A 15,968-nucleotide genomic window follows, 5' to 3' on the forward strand; every position below is an offset into this window, starting at 1 on the left:
TTGAGCAAAAAACAGTCGGCGTGGGAGCGATGGATGACAGACGGCAGACACACCTTTACTGAGACTAGGAAGCAGCGCCGGGCGAGTTAGGCCACCATATGTGAATGGACTGAGCTAAGGTGTCTGCTTTAACTGAGGTTTCACGAAAGCTGAACAGCCACCTGGCAACAAGACTGACCCTGACAATGATGGGAGGGAACACGGGATGTTTGATGGCAAAATTGCAGCACTGCTCAATTCAGACATGGAAAATGACGAAAACTCTGCTTCTGTTACCTTTTTCTTTGTGGAACGTATGTTTTAGCATGCGCCTTATAACCCAGTGCAGAAAATATGAAATCAAAACAAAATTAAAAAGTTCTTTTTATGCCATTGGATGTTTAGAGCTTTAGATTCCTCCTTATAGTGTTTTTCTTTTTCCCAGGAGGCTCTTATCCTTCAAACTAAATTGAAAAAGCTGAAGCTCGAGATCCAGAGGGAAGAAAAACAACATTTGCAGACTCTCTTAACTTTTATTGCTAAACCAGCGGGTTTGATCCAGCCTGCCTTCTTATTTCCTGCTAGTGAGTCAGCAGATACTATATGAGTGACTCAGTGCAATGGCTGGCGTGTGGGGGCGTCTGTGCGTGTGACGAGTATGTGTGGGTGCTTGAGGTTGAGAGTGTGACTAAGGGGGCAGCATTTCTGAGTGTGAGAGCATAAGGAGCAGGATTGAGAGGGGTGTGTTTGGGACCGTCACACACGATTGGTCCACTGTTAAAGGGCCGGAGATCGAGCAAATGTTGACCGCAGTTTAATAAGGTTATGCCTGAAGACAAGTTACATCTTTTCAGCTTTTGGTTCATCTTTGGGAATCTGTGGGGAATGTCAGTCAACCTTTGAGGGGGCAGAAAAAATACAGCTGGAAAAAGACATTTCTTGCTGTATTTTACTGGAGTTCAAAAGAATAAATCATAAATGCACCAAACTTATCTTTGACCTTATAGATGCTCAACCCACTCCCAATCTGCAGTGTTGGGGGTAATAAATTACAAAGTAACAAATGCCTGATATTTAATTACTCTCGTCAGTAACGGAGTAACGTAACAAATTACAGTTCAAATTTAGGTAATCAACTTACAATTACTGGACTGCAGAAATCCTCACTGCTTCATTACTCACATTTTGGGACAGTGAAACCATCGGTGACTAATCAAACAAATTAATTTGTGTAAACAATTGGCTCTGTCTCTTGGGTAAATGAAACAAAACAGATACTAATAAAGAACAAACAGAGTTACTGATGCATGCATGCATGCACACGCATGCCAATGCAGAGTTAAAGTAAGATGCAGAGAGCGGAAATATGGATGTGGACGAATACGTAGGGGCATTCGGCAACTGGAGATGTTCAAATTATTTTAAATTCGTTGAACAACAGGGCAGAAATATTTCAGTTTAGTGTGAGTTTTGTCCTGCAGATGAACTGCTTTCCACTGCCCTAGTGTCAATGAGCAACCTGTCTACACACTATGTACGATACAATATACATTTTCTCTTGCTCATTTATTAAAATTAATGAGGTGGTGCTAAAAGAAACTGATTGCCCTTATGGAGCCTCTATGTTTTTGTATTGTAGATTTGTGTTTGCTTTTTTCCTTTGAGCATTTATACATGAGGAGAAAAAGTAAAATAACGAGTAGGAAATTACGTTTTAAATTGGAGAAATAGCAAAGTAATTTAATTATAATTTAATGCAGTAACCAAAGTAAAGTAATCATTTACTCTTTAAAAGTAATTTGCCAAACATTGGCAATCTGAACAGTAAACAGAGAAATTCTCTGAAAACACAAGCAAAAGATTTTAATTTTTTACTTTTTATCAAAGATTTAACACATTTATTTCTGTTGTTTTACAAATGAGTGCAGTTAAGTTCTTCCGCACACTAACGACAAACAACAGGTTCATTTAAGGGACTAAAGCTTTATGTTGGGTTATGTTAAGAAAAAAAAAAACATAAATTGAGTTAAAATGAAACCACTACAAACCAAAACATTCTGATAAGTAACCCAAAAATAAATCCCACCATGAATAACCCAAGAACTGAGTTGAAGTAATAACACAAGTGTTTCAAGAGTGCTGATAATAGTTAGACCGTGTGCTGGTGATAGTTGTGCATCAAACAAGTGCCAGAAATTAATTGTGGAGGAAATGGAATTTCTGCTTGAAAATACCAACTCGTAGATCAAAGCAGGTGAAGGTTGAGCAGGTATCAGAGGAAGCCTCTTTCCAGTCTGAAGTTTAGTTTCATGGGTATGGAAACAATATTTGACAGGAACCTGTTAGGCACCATCCTGCGTTTTCTTCAGTGTATGTTTAACAGTGTGAGTTCCAATCCGAGAGAAGTCAGGATAAGCTTCAAAAACATAACAGAAAAAAGGTTGAATATTTCTTTTGTGTCTGTGTCAACACCACCCTGTGGAGATTTTTGTGACCAAAGCTACAAACAGCTGTGAAGAAAAGCATTAAATGGGAAATGTGTTCCTTTAAAAAAGGAATGTAATTTTTTGTCATATTTCTCCTTTAATGAGCCAACAGTCTTTGTTTCTAACTCTTCACACATTTTTTGCCCCTGTTTCACAGGTGCTGTGCTAAACTCCCGCCTACACTCTCATTGTGGCATCACATATCAGATTCTGAATAGCTCCCTCTGGAGCTAGAAAGTGTATCAGATACCCCTGTCCAGTAGCCGCCACAGCACATGCCAGCAGGCACGAGGTCAGAAGGCTGTAGCGAGGAGCAAAACATCTTTTGACCCAAAAGTTGCCAGTTCTGAAGGCAAATACAGAAGGATTTTGATTCCTGAATGGAAATTCAACACAAGTGACAGAAAAAGGTTAACTCCCTTTTTTTTTTGGGCACCACATGGACCACAAAAAAAGTCTGTTCCCTAACAACTAGGCCTAATTGTATTTTACTTTAAACGAATGAATAAAAAGATATGAACAATGAGGTTAAACTGAATTTAAAAATTTGAAGAGTTGTCAACCAGTTGCACAAATTTCCTTCAGTCACACGTGCCTAGATCCCTTGTTTTTCACTCAATTCTTCATTTACTGCATTGTTCTTATCCAACTCTCAAATATGCACATTTCTGAGTTGCATTGTACCCTAAAATCTCCTCTGTCCCAGACTAAATGTACCCAAAAACAAGTACACTAGCTTTCCCTTGAAAAAAAAATCTGTTTAAATAAACACGATTTCCTCATTTTTTTCTTATACACCGAAGAAAGTGAGAAAAACAGAAAGTTGTTTTGATGCGTTTCCAATCTCTCTTTTTTAGCACAAGTGCATAGAAGAAAACACTTATTTCATGCTGGTTTTTAAATAGTCAAGGCATATGGGGCTCACTGAGTCATGGAACAAACTGGATTTTGGCTGGGTGCTTAAAGTTTGAGTGGTTCTGTTCAGGGGGGAAAATCCAGCATCTAAGTGCTGGCGTGAAAACGCAGCAGACTGGTGAAGCTGCCAGTTTCTTAGAAGTGCCAGGCTGGTGGGGCCTGTACACTTCAGTGACCTGCAAAGACACACACACACACACAACAGCAGCAGCACAGCAGCAGCCAGAACGATTAGTCATGGGGTCCCCCCCCCCACACCACCACCACACGCGTTTATCAATTAACACTGAGAACGTGGGAAAGGAAGGCAGGAAAAATCCAGAGGGATTAAAAGACAGACTGACGGCAGCACATGTTCTGACTTTTCCACTTCTCTGTCCTTTTCCGGCGTCTCCTTCCTCTTCTTCTGTCTCCTCATCTGTCCGTCAGTGCAAATCCATGTCAACAGTTGTGCCTGTTGTTGTTTCACGGTGCTCACTAGTCTTTTCATTCGTTTGTTTTGTCCACATTTGTGCCTTGACCAGAATAAGGTCACTGCAGGATGCTGCTGGGTGTGATAGTCTGCTCCACGTCATTGCTGCACATGTAAACATCTGCGTGCAGTTTACTTCTCTGTAACAGGCTGTTACTGCTGAATTACAAACAGAGCAGTTTCAGGTCCTGGTGAGTCACGCTGTGGTTTGAAAGATGATTCAAGAAGAAACGATGCACTAAAATGGGGATAAAAACGTGTTGATCTCAGCATCTGAAGAGAAATAATGAGAGCATTTTAGGTCTTTAAACCCAGTTATCGTGTTACATGCTTTAATACCTAAAGAGCCGTTGGTCACACAGACAGATGAGGGATGTTAAAGAGAAGAAATGTCTCTTTATACCAACAGAAATCTGGGATGGCAGAGCTGACTGCTTATCGATACCAGTTTGTGCGTTCATCCAAAGGCTTTTTTTCACTGAGGCGGAAAGTTATGCTACTGTGTTTTAAGGTGGTGACACTAGCATGGTGGTGCAGACAATATATGGGGGTGTGGAGGGTCCCAGAGAACCTGTATTAGTGAATACCCAGAAACACTGAACACAGTTGCAGTGCGGAGGTGAGACACAGAAAATGCAAATGTAAACAGGACTAATGGCAGTCAGTAAGCATGGAGGTACCAGACGTCCATTGTCGCCATGGCGAAGTGAATAAGACACAGAACTGCAGCTCAACAAAGAGAAAGACTCTGACTCAGTGGCCTTGTGGTAATTTCCACCCTGAAGTGTACACATCAGGCATTTGATGTACGTTCTTGAACTTTAAGCCTATGGTGTTCACACTAGACAAGCAGGACGGGACTTCCTCTTCTTTTTCTTTTTCGTCTTCTACTTTTTACTATCACATGTCCGCCGCCTACAGTCTAAAGAGGCTTGGTCCGAAATATCAAAGTGGTCCAAATCTTGTGAAAATGGGCACAAAATGGTTTTATAGCTAGCTTCCTTGTAACGTTGGATATGGATTACCATGGTTTATCTTTAGTTGAAAATTAAATTTAGACGTCAGACTAATCTGGGTTGACCCGATTAACCAGCTACACTGTGAGTTTGGTGAGTTTCAAAGTTCCAGTGTTCAGTCGCCCCGTGATTTGTATGTAGAGCAAAAAAACGGTTGTAATAACTTGTGTAGCTATGTGTGAATGCAAAAGTTTTGAGCGCGGAAGCTTGAAACATAGTCTATGTTCACACTGCAGGCTGAAACGACCCAATTCCGATTTTTTTGCCCCTATGCGACCCAATTCCGATGTTTTCATGACAGTCTGAACGACACAGATCTGATCTTTTCAAATGCCACCCAGGTCACTTGGATATGCCGTCCTGAATCCGAATCGTATCTGATCTTTTAAATTGCGATCGCCATCTGGCCGGCCAGGCCACCTGATTACGAATCGTACGTCATCTATACGCAACAAACATCATCATTCTGCATTGAAATAGGCAGGAACGTGAACATAAACATCAACCATAGTGGACGATGCTGCTGAGACCAGTCAGTGGAAGGGAAGCGATGTCCCCGATTGGATTAATATTTGGGGTGACAGCTCTATTCAGGCCAAACTCCAGGGCTCTTATCGCAACCGGGCGGTTTTTGAAAAAATTTCCAGCTAAATGGCCGAGCGTGGTGTTGAACATTTCCCGCTATTACTTTTTTTTTCTTTCTCCCCTTTCCGACCGTGGTCAGAAGCGCGGGCACCCAAGGCGGATCCTCCTCCTCCTCCCTGTTCTGACCCTTAGATTCTCCAGGATTCTCCAGAGCGGGTTAATAAAGAATCAATAGCATTTATTCTGGGGGAAACATTCTTTTATTACCGTTCTCTTTCCTCCGTAACACACAACATGAATGCGCGCCCACACTGCCCCCCCCATTCTCTCCGGCTGCACGCGCTCTTCTCCTGTCTCTTACACAAACGTGCGCCCTCAACACATACACATTCCCATTCCACAACAGTGGGTACAGATGATCCTGGCTCCGATGCCTTCTTAAAAATGAGAAGATTGTTATTGTGCTGGCTCCTTTGTGAAAATAAATTTATTAATGAAAAAAGAGCTCTGCTGTTGACAACACTATGGTTGGCATGCATGTTAACGTTAGCTACTTCCGCAAACAACGAGTGACGTCGTTCACCGTTGAGTATTCTTCTACACATGCAGGTCAATTTTGGGTCGTTTCACGGTCACACTGTAGATCACAAAAGTTCGGAATTACTTGGAAATGTGAACGGTCTTGCAAAAAAATCGGATTTTTTCAAAAAATCCGAATTGAGCATTAAACCCTGCAGTGTGAACGTAGCCATAGACTTTTCATTAGAAGTGGCCGCTTGAACTTCTGTTGTCGAGGGCGGTGTGAACGCAGCTTGAGACTGAAAGGTTATTAGTTAAAATCCACAGTCTAGTCATATCAAAGACTCTAAAAATGAGACTCAAAGGCCTCCTTGCTTGACATTCAGCATTAAAGGGTTGGATTGGGGGTTAAACCACCAAATAGCTCTCTAGCATGGCTGTGTCTGCAGATCACCGCCGCTCCTCCAGAGGATAGGTTAAATACAAATTTCACACACCTGCAGTCGGGACCATAAATATTTAGACAGACAAACATTCTTTTAACTTTGTTTCTGTACATTACCACAGTGAATTTTAAATAAAACAACTCAGATGCCATTGATGTGCAGACTGTCAGCTTTTATTCCATGGGTTGAACAAAAAGATTGTATAAAAATGTGAAAAACTAAAGCATTTTTTAAACACAATCCCTTCATTTCATGAGCTTGTAAGTAATTGGACAAATGAAATAACTGAAAACAAAATGGTCATTACTAATATTTGGTTGAAAACCTTTTGTTGGCAATGACAGCCTGAGGTCTTGAACTCATGGACATCACCAGATGCTGGTTTTCTCCTTCTGAATGCTCTGCCAGTGTCATGGTGCCTCTGTCAGACTCCTCCCCCTCTTCAGCTTCACCTGTCGCAACCAGCTGTTCCTGCTCACCTCATCACCCTGCAGCCTCTTAAGGAGACCCTGGATCAATATTCGACGCCAGTTCGTTGTTGTTCCTACGGTGCTTAGTCTGGCCACTTCAAGTCTTCCCTCATGCCTGTCTGCTCCTTGCTAATACTTTGTTTCTATGCTGCTTCAGGAAACCTCACCCACGAGAAGCTCACCTGGTTGCAGTCCATCATCCGCTCGCCTTACCATGCTTCGTCTCTGACTCCATCTTGGAAATCACGGTTACTGCCATCAAGACCCTCCAGCCTCCTCCTCTGGTCGTCCAAGTATCCTGGGATTTATCCACTGTTCATAAATGCCTTCCCAACTCTGAAAAGTATTAAAACTTTTCCCATCGAACACGCCGCCTCCCGAGTCTCCTTCCGGGTTCCAGCATCTGGGTCTGTCACTCTCGCGAGATCATGACAGACAGGCCTTTACTGCAGCAGCTTTCAGTTGCTGTTTGTTTGTGGGCCTTTCTGTCTGAAGTTTAGTCTTCAACAAGTGAAATGCTGCTCAATTGGGTTAAGATCAGGTGACTGACTTGGCCATTAAATAATATTCCACTTCTTTGCTTTAATAAACTCCTGAGTTGCTTTGGCTGTATATTTTGGGTCGTTGTCCATCTGTATTATGAAACGCCGCCCAATCAGTTTGGCTGCATTCACCTGGATCTGTGCAGACAGTATGTCTCTGAACACCTCAGAATTCATTGGGCTGCTTCTGTCCTGTGTCACGTCATCAATAAACACTAGTGTCCCAGTGCCACTAGCAGCCATGCAGGCCCAGACCATCACACTGCCTCCACGTCTTCTGGGGAACATTAGCATGATTGAAGTCCTGATGAATATACTTACATAGCACTTTGTTACCTTTTTTGAAGACCCGAAGTGCTTTACAGTCCCAGTCCCATTCACCCAGGTACAAACACATTCACACACTGATGGGGGCGCCACTGCCAAACACTGGCGCCAACCTATAGCCTCCAGGAGCAATTTAAGTTTCAGTGTCTTGCCCAAGGACACCTCAACATAAAACTAACTTTTTGGTAAACCTAAACCAGAGTGGATTCTTAATTTTAATAAGTAACACAGAAAAAGAAAAAACCCAAACACTCTCTGACCTTTGAACCCCTCCAAACAGCTCCATCCACCATGGGAAGCTGCTTCACCCATTAAGGTGCAAAACATCTCCATGTTTACATTTTGAATGTCTAGTTTTTGGCTTTAGCGTGGGAGTGTAAAGGAATGTGTTTGCTGGTCTAAGTGTTACTGTTACCGGTTAGCTGTTTTGGATCCATAGGACCCCACACAGAGTCAGCTGTTTCTTCAAGCCTAACTAAGCTCTTGGTATTGGAGCTAATTTGACCTATAGAGGGAAAATTGGGACCAAGCTGGGGAGTCAGGCTTAGATCACTGGAGCGAGCCAGAGGCCTATATTGAGACTGGAGGCCATGAGGTAGCATTCTCTAAGCCTCAAATCTCCTTCTCCTTTCATTTCTCTGTCTTTTGTAGAGCATTCCATCCCTTCTGGTTTTGCTCTTTTATAACTTTGCTTCTCTCTACTTTTCATTGTTGACATTCAATATTTTAAAAATTACAATGTGTTTAGGCAATTTTAAACACTGATTTTTCACGTTATTTCAATCAACAACTTGATCTTAAACGTTACCAAACTGCCCTACAGCACAAGGCGTAAGGCGACCCACAGCTGCTGCTGTCAGGGAGATGGAGGCTCTTGCATGCTGATGCTGTTTCAATTTTTCTGAAAGTGATTATTTATGCACAACCTCAGCTGCTTGGTCGGGCCCGGATTAACTTCATAAAAATGCAAAGGCCATGCCGGCAAGCAGCATTAAACACACACTCACAGGGGTATGCTGCTATGGCCCAGTGCATAGCTTTCACCCCCACAATCCTCTGAGGTTTGAGGACAGGGCACTTGTGAGCCCCCACAGAGCCCCTAACACTAAAGTCTCCATGGAGATGCAAAAGAGATTAGCGCACTATGTGCTTGTGGGTACATGGGAGTTTTTTGTAATTGTGTCAGCCATCATGAGAGCGGTTGCAACCCTGCATGATAGCTTAAACTTTAACCAAATCATTTTTTACGCTATCAATCAACAGGTTGCAATGAGTGAGAGTGAAGAAGAGACCGACAGGAAGAATGTCTTTGTCTCCCAAACCCATCTTTGTCCTAAAACAATAAACTGCAAGCCGACTCACTGAACACATGCATGAGTGAGGGGCGAGTGACCTCGGTCTATTATTGGATTCATAGGTCTTTACATGTGTTTTTGGGTTTAGGGACCAGGGCTGAATTTGTGATCTAAAGGAGCATTTCAAATTTCTTTAGTTATTGTTAAAGTCAGTTCTGTTCTAAGCAGGGCTAAAAGTTATTTTTTTTCTCTTGTAATCAAGGACATTGCAACACATCCATATCTTCAAAATTCTTGCAATTTTCCCCCCGAAAAAAGAAAGGTGAAATGTTAAAAAAAAGACTTAAATAAGAATGTTTTTGTTTTAAAGTCCCACTTAGATCATCTTTTGATCTTTTTTCAAAGTGTTCCCAGTGGTCCTATAATTATTATTAGACTGTTTTTAGCAAAAAATAAACTGCGATTTTCTAGGACATAGTTTCTGCAGAGCGACAGCAGTTTATTGAAAATTGGCCTCTGAATTGTGGGACTGTTGGCACAGAATAATCCTGCCCCGTTCTCATCATTCATCTGTTTACAGGCTCTCCCACTAGCTTACAGCCCCTCACACCCCAATCTAATATTGCTGTTGCAACAAAAATGGTGATTAATATCCGAGCCATCCACCAGTTTTGATCCAGATTCCAGCTGAGACGAGGAAAACAAAGACGTACATGGATGTATTTGTCTAAAAGTGGATGCATCAGAGTGTGGTAAAGCAGTCCATCTGTAGTCGTGATGATGTCACACAAAAACGGCTGACCTATAAGAATGGCAGTCTTGACTGTTCCTTAAAGCCAGGTGCCAAAATCAGACATAAATTTCAAGTGGAGCCTTGTAACCTCCTTATTATTACGTTTCAGTGGAGTTAGGTCAGGTTGAAACCAGTGCCTTGGATTATCTGAAATATATTGGTAGATTAGAGCAATCAAGAACTCAAATAAGTCTGTTGCTACAAGGTGTCGTGTCTTTCTATTGTACTAGTTTTAAGGTTTGTCAGAACAATATAACAACTAAACTAGTCTTTGTAATAAAAAGATTTGTACTCTGTACCGTCAAGCCAATTTATAAACCCACCATTTGATCAGTGTATTTCTGACCTGCCAGTAGGGTTCCTTTGGTTGCCATGATCAATCTCATTTAATTCACTGGGCCTACTTTAGAACTGTACCATGACACAGTTCTCTGTATGTAGCCAAAATATTGACTAATACATCATAAAGACTGCGAAGAAACATACAAACGTGACAGCAAAGGGGTCTGTTTAGTCTGGAGCTAAAGTTGAGGGTACGAGTTACGTATCACTATATAAATAGATTGCTGGTATAAGCAGTCATGTGATGGTGACTCAGGCAAGCTGTGACACAGTGGACAAAAGGTATAAAAACTGTCACCTACTGTACTAGTAGTGCTAACGGTTCTCTGCCACTAATGGTATTGGAATATTTTGATATTTTATAGATATTATATTAGAAAAATGCAGGCTCAATAAAACAACTTTGAATGTGACGCACATTGCTTCTCATATCGTTTTCCCAACAATCTATGTATCATAAACACCTATCAATGGGCCTTTCTAACCGTCATCTTATTAGTAATCGCCTTGCAGCATGACTCCACTGTACCAAAGTTGTAAGTAAAAAGTGTTGTACCTGACGTTGATAAAGACGTTCAAAACTGGTCAGCGAAACCCAAAGTTTGACTCAGTGAACGATCCTGACATGGACTGTGCAGAAAAGTGTAGGACTTCCATAATTTTTGCCTCTCGTTGTTTTGCCCTGATCTTTAGTCACATGGTTTTGTTTACAAGGTTTGGTTCAAAACAGGAAAGTCTGCTGTCTGTAAACAAACCAAACACAACATTCAAGACTCGATTTGCACCAAATTAAGCTGACTTGTTCCAGACCAATGGATTTATCCCGTCAAGAAACACCCTAATGTTTTCAGCCTGTTTACTATATGGACCAGTGTCTGTGTTTATGCCATTTACAATACATGGAAAACACAGATGATGAGAGATGATGTTGAGAAATTAGGTTTACTTTTAATGAAGAGCTCTACAAAAAACATTGGTAATTACAATTCCATTTCCCGTTTCAAGTGATCATTTAAAGATTCTCTCGGTCCGAGAAGCTTCAGTCCAACTCCAGGCTGTGTCTGTATGACAGGTGCTTCTGCTGTGTTTCTGTGACCCAGTTTGAAGGCTCACTGTCCCGCATGGTTCCGAGAGAAAGATAAAAACAAAAATAAAATAAGTTTAGGAGACCCTAGCAAACAGCTTTCTCAAACCGCAGCGGCTCTCTGTTTGCCGGCGTTATAAGCGAGGGAGCTCCGCTGGCCCCCGGGCTACCGGCTGGCAGACTGCGAGCCACTGCGGGTGCGGCAGTTTGGCGACCTGTTCCAGTCTGTATCCCGCATTCGCCCAACAGTAACCGGGACGGGCTCCGGCAACCCTGCAGCCCCAGTGGGTTGAGAAAATGGATGGGAGTTCAGTACAAAAATGATCACATCTGATGTGTACGCTGCCCGCTGATCAATTCACTGAAAACGTCAAGAGCCCAAAGCTGAGTCACTGATTGGTAGATGGGACACGGTGACCAAGCCAAAATTTAGATATTTGAACTCTGACCGCCCATATTGCGCTGGGGCTGCAGGACCTCAGATCGTGTCTGTAACATTGACTTAACATGGAAGCTGGCCACCTCTGCCGTGCAAATCGCGTTCAATGTGAATGCAGCTTAAGACTCTGCCTCGAAGAGGATGTGCTTCTTGTAGTTACTCTGCTCAAAACTCCACGGATGACTTCTTCTGGACTGCAACTTTGTAAGAGTGTCTTTCGTGCAAGAAAAAAAAAATCGAGCAAGTTGAATTGCTGCTGGTTCTCCCATCACATATTTTGATCAAGAGCCAAAATTGAATGGTTCAAATGTACATGGACACTGCTGCTCACATTGAGGCCTATTTTAAAGTCTTTTGGGAATAATAAAGCAGAAGAAGGCTCAAGACAGCTCAATTTCATTTCTGTTTTGGAGGGAAAAAATATCCAGAGTTGCCATTCTGTAGCTCTTAACAACAGATGGGTTAGTGATGTTAATGTCTGGCCAATCAGAGGCTTGGAGCCTGGTCACACTGATCTATCTGAGTGAGTACAGTTGGAACCACAACCTTTAGGGTTTGAACAAAGTATGGAACAGCTCACAGCGACGTGAAATGGGAAAATCATAAATCAACATACAGCCGAACAGAAAAGGCTTATGAGTGAACGGCAATAGTGTGCTTTGAGTTGGCCCATCTAACGGCAGTAACCCCCAAGGAAAGAGAAAAAGAAAAATGTTCAAATCCATAAAAAGGCTCCCCCACCACTCACAGCCTGTGTCTTTCTCCTCCCCTGTCTCTCTGTCGGTTCCGCCTGTTCTCTGCAAACATAACATCCTGAAAGTCTCAACTTCTTACCCTCAGTTTCTCCAGAGGGTGCAACGGCAACAATCCTGTCCTCTTTCAAGTATTGGACGAGAATGCACAAACACGCAAGCAGTTGGCCTTGGGTGAAACAGGCAGTGAAGCACTAGAGGTAGGAGGGCGCCAAGTTATTATGGTAACCCTAGAGAGGTCTTCCTCCCTGCACTCCCTTCCACTCCTCATCAGGGTGCTTTGAAATAAGAGAGGGACAAGGAGGACAGAAAAACAATGAATAAAGAGGATGAACTGGGGGTGTGCATCATAAAGAGAAGGCAGCATGCTATTTTGTTCTGCATTAAAAAAACAAAACTTAAAAAAAAAAACTTGGGCTTTCAGGGATGAAAATGATCTTCTAAAGTTTTGGTTTTGCTGCTCATTTGCTCAGAAAGGCCAGCAATTTAATGTAGAGCTAGACTGATGAACTGAACTGGACACAAATAGATAAAATATAGTGCAATTGTCAAAAAAATCAATGGTACTTCAGACAAATATAAAAAATACAAGAGAAGTTTTGTGTAAATGTTGGAGGACAGGAATGGACAAAAGGATCTTACCCAAAATAGAAAAGCTATGGCCCTGTTGTGTGGGTGAGGTTACCAGCCTTGACTAAAGAACACTGAAACCCCAAAACAGGACAGATGGTCTCAGTCAAGGCATTCTGCTCCAGGTGTTCATCTACTAGTTTCTACCAGCCTCAAAGTAACTAAATTCCTAAAAAACGTTCTAGTTTTACAAATCCGGAGACTTCGCAAAGAATTTCAGAAACACTGTGCAGTGTTTTCTGCAGAAAAAATGTGGTGGTTTTGTGTTCCAAGTTCTATTTTTTTTAAGTTTGTTTGTATTTCCTGGACAGATTAAGCTCTTCCTGAAGCATCTCAGCCATTGCACGAATGCCTTCCATGTGGCTTCTTTCCACTGGCCAGAGGGGAGAGCAGAGGTCTGATTGTATAGCAGTCTTTCAAGTAATTATCCCTGTTTTTACTTAATTTATGATCTAGAAAATACTTCTTTAATGAGTTTATGGTTGCTGGTTTTAGGTCCTCTCAACCCTGATGGTTACTTTCTCAGAAAAATAGGAATGTCAGCAGATAGAAAGTGGGGTTACCAGGCACAAATGTAGCCTCCATAGCTTTGGGATGGAGCATATCATTGCTGCTTATCTGGGCTACATATTGACCTGAAAAAACAGTATCTTAAAAATGTGAGTACATATTACCACTTATCTAACTATGATACATTACATGGAAAAAGGCTCAAACCACCTTACTGTTCCACATGTTGAGCTTGGTTTTTCTACTCCAGAAACCTTTTTTTTCCATTCATGCATTCTTTAAAATTGTTCCAAGTGGTAACCACAACACCGCTGTGCAACCCTCTCTTTGTCCCTTTTCTTTTATACTTTGCTTTGCAGGACAGTTTGTCTGCATTCAGTGAACTGCAACGAAGCACATTATGAACCAAGACAATCCTTCAAACCGTGCTTTGTTTGGTCTGCACCTGAGGTCAGGTGAGCTTTCACGTCTGCTGAAACAGAGAGGACTATTTGAGGAAATGAATTGGACCGAACCGCCGGAATGCCGGAAGCAGAAAGTAACATTTAAATATTTCCTGTGTAAAAGCAAAACAAGGGAGTACAAACAAAACTGACAACAATTCAATGAGGTGCAGCAAAACTGGTCCAATTTAGTTCACACCAGAGTCTGTAGCTGCAACTAGATGAGCCTCTGAACAAACTTTCATCTAATTCCTAAATGTTTAACATATTCTTTTATACATCCTTTTCCTTTTATACATTTGTCTTGCTTTATATCTTAAGACAAAACTGACTCTTAGTCTAAAAGAAAAAAAAACAACTAAAGTTCGTGTCCTCTCCAATTTCAATTTTCTTTCTTTAAAGACCCACTTGCTGTTTTTAAACATGTTCTTGCAGCATTTTTCTCATAATGAAGGAAATAAAGAAAGAAAATTAGGCATAAAATTGCCTGAGTGTTTCTGTATTCAACTTATTTCAAATCAGGTGCAGACATAAAATGCCATTTGAAAAAGAATGTATTCATGACCGAAAATATGCTAGGCGGGCCACAAGCTCCCTGCTCCCCTCCATATTTCGTTAATGGTGCATCTATTTGCAGACCAATAGATCCACGTACGTCTTTGTTTTCCTCGTCTGAGCTAGCATATGGCTCCAAATTTTACTTCTGGATAGCTCAAGTACTGCTCACCATTATTGTGTTTTGCGAAATGTTGTCGAAGCAGCATGAAGATACGACTGAACCAAAGCTTAGCAGTCACAGCTCAATTCCTCATTTTCTCTGAACCTTTGGGCCAAGGCTGGTGCTCGCAACCCTCAGCGCTAGACATATCAAGACGGCTTATGTCACGTTATCGTTAATCCCATGACCTTTGATCTAAGTCTGGCCCACATAACACTTGGAAGTTCTGTAACTGCGCTGTATGAACCATAAATGCACTTCATTACCTCCACCGAGAATAGTTTTGGCAGCGCTCGGCAATTACATGGAGCAGTCGTTTACATCCATCGATCAGTATTTTATTTACATTGCCATAAGTGGATATATTAACCCATTTCTGAATTATTGTGTAGGGTTTTAAGGACAGACAAAGCTGATAGATTCCTAGAAACAACTGTTCAAATGAAGAGTGTCAGGTCGTGTGTTCTGTCCAAACACCTTAGGTCTACCAAACACAAAGCAGCAATGTGTCCTTTTAACAAGCAAACAGCATGCCATTAGTTTCTGCGGCCTAAATCAAAACCACTGCTTGTCACAATGCCCTGCTGTTTTAGTGCGCTCTCACATGGCTTTCCTTTATGGGTTCAGTATGTGGCTGACAGTGTTTGTTTTCAATCCCCCGTTGTTTTTTTTCCCTCTTTTCTTCCTTTAGGAATGATCTGGAGAAAAACACAAACTTTTTCAATGTCTCTCCTCCATTTCTCCTGTTGAGTCTTGTCTTCACTTGGTGTAAAGAAGTTGACAAGACAAGAGGAGGTTGTCAAGTTTGTCGTGCAACCATAAATAAGTTAGTTGCTGCCGATGCTTTATGGAATCCAGAGCCTCTTTATCCCTTCCATGTGTTCCCTATGAGCCAGGGCCCTGACCTCTGACCTCTGGGCTTTTGACTCGGTTATCTCAAGCCCAAGGGAGACCATGTAAGCATGTGTGTGTGTGCGTGTGTGTGTATGTCTACGCGGTTTGAGCTGAATTAGTGGTTGATTATTTCGTCCCCCCCCACACACACACCTTGTTGCTTTACCTTGCCCCTATCTTCATTTCACAGACTATAAAGCACACAGGTCCTCAGACACACAAACACCATGTGGAGTGGCTCATCTGACACGGTACAGATCTCGTCCTGGCCAGACTGACCCTCGCCATTTCACACTTTTCCCCCCTGTCTT

The sequence above is a fragment of the Oryzias latipes genome, chromosome 15, assembly GCF_002234675.1.
Source record: "Oryzias latipes chromosome 15, ASM223467v1".
Lineage (NCBI taxonomy): Eukaryota > Metazoa > Chordata > Actinopteri > Beloniformes > Adrianichthyidae > Oryzias > Oryzias latipes.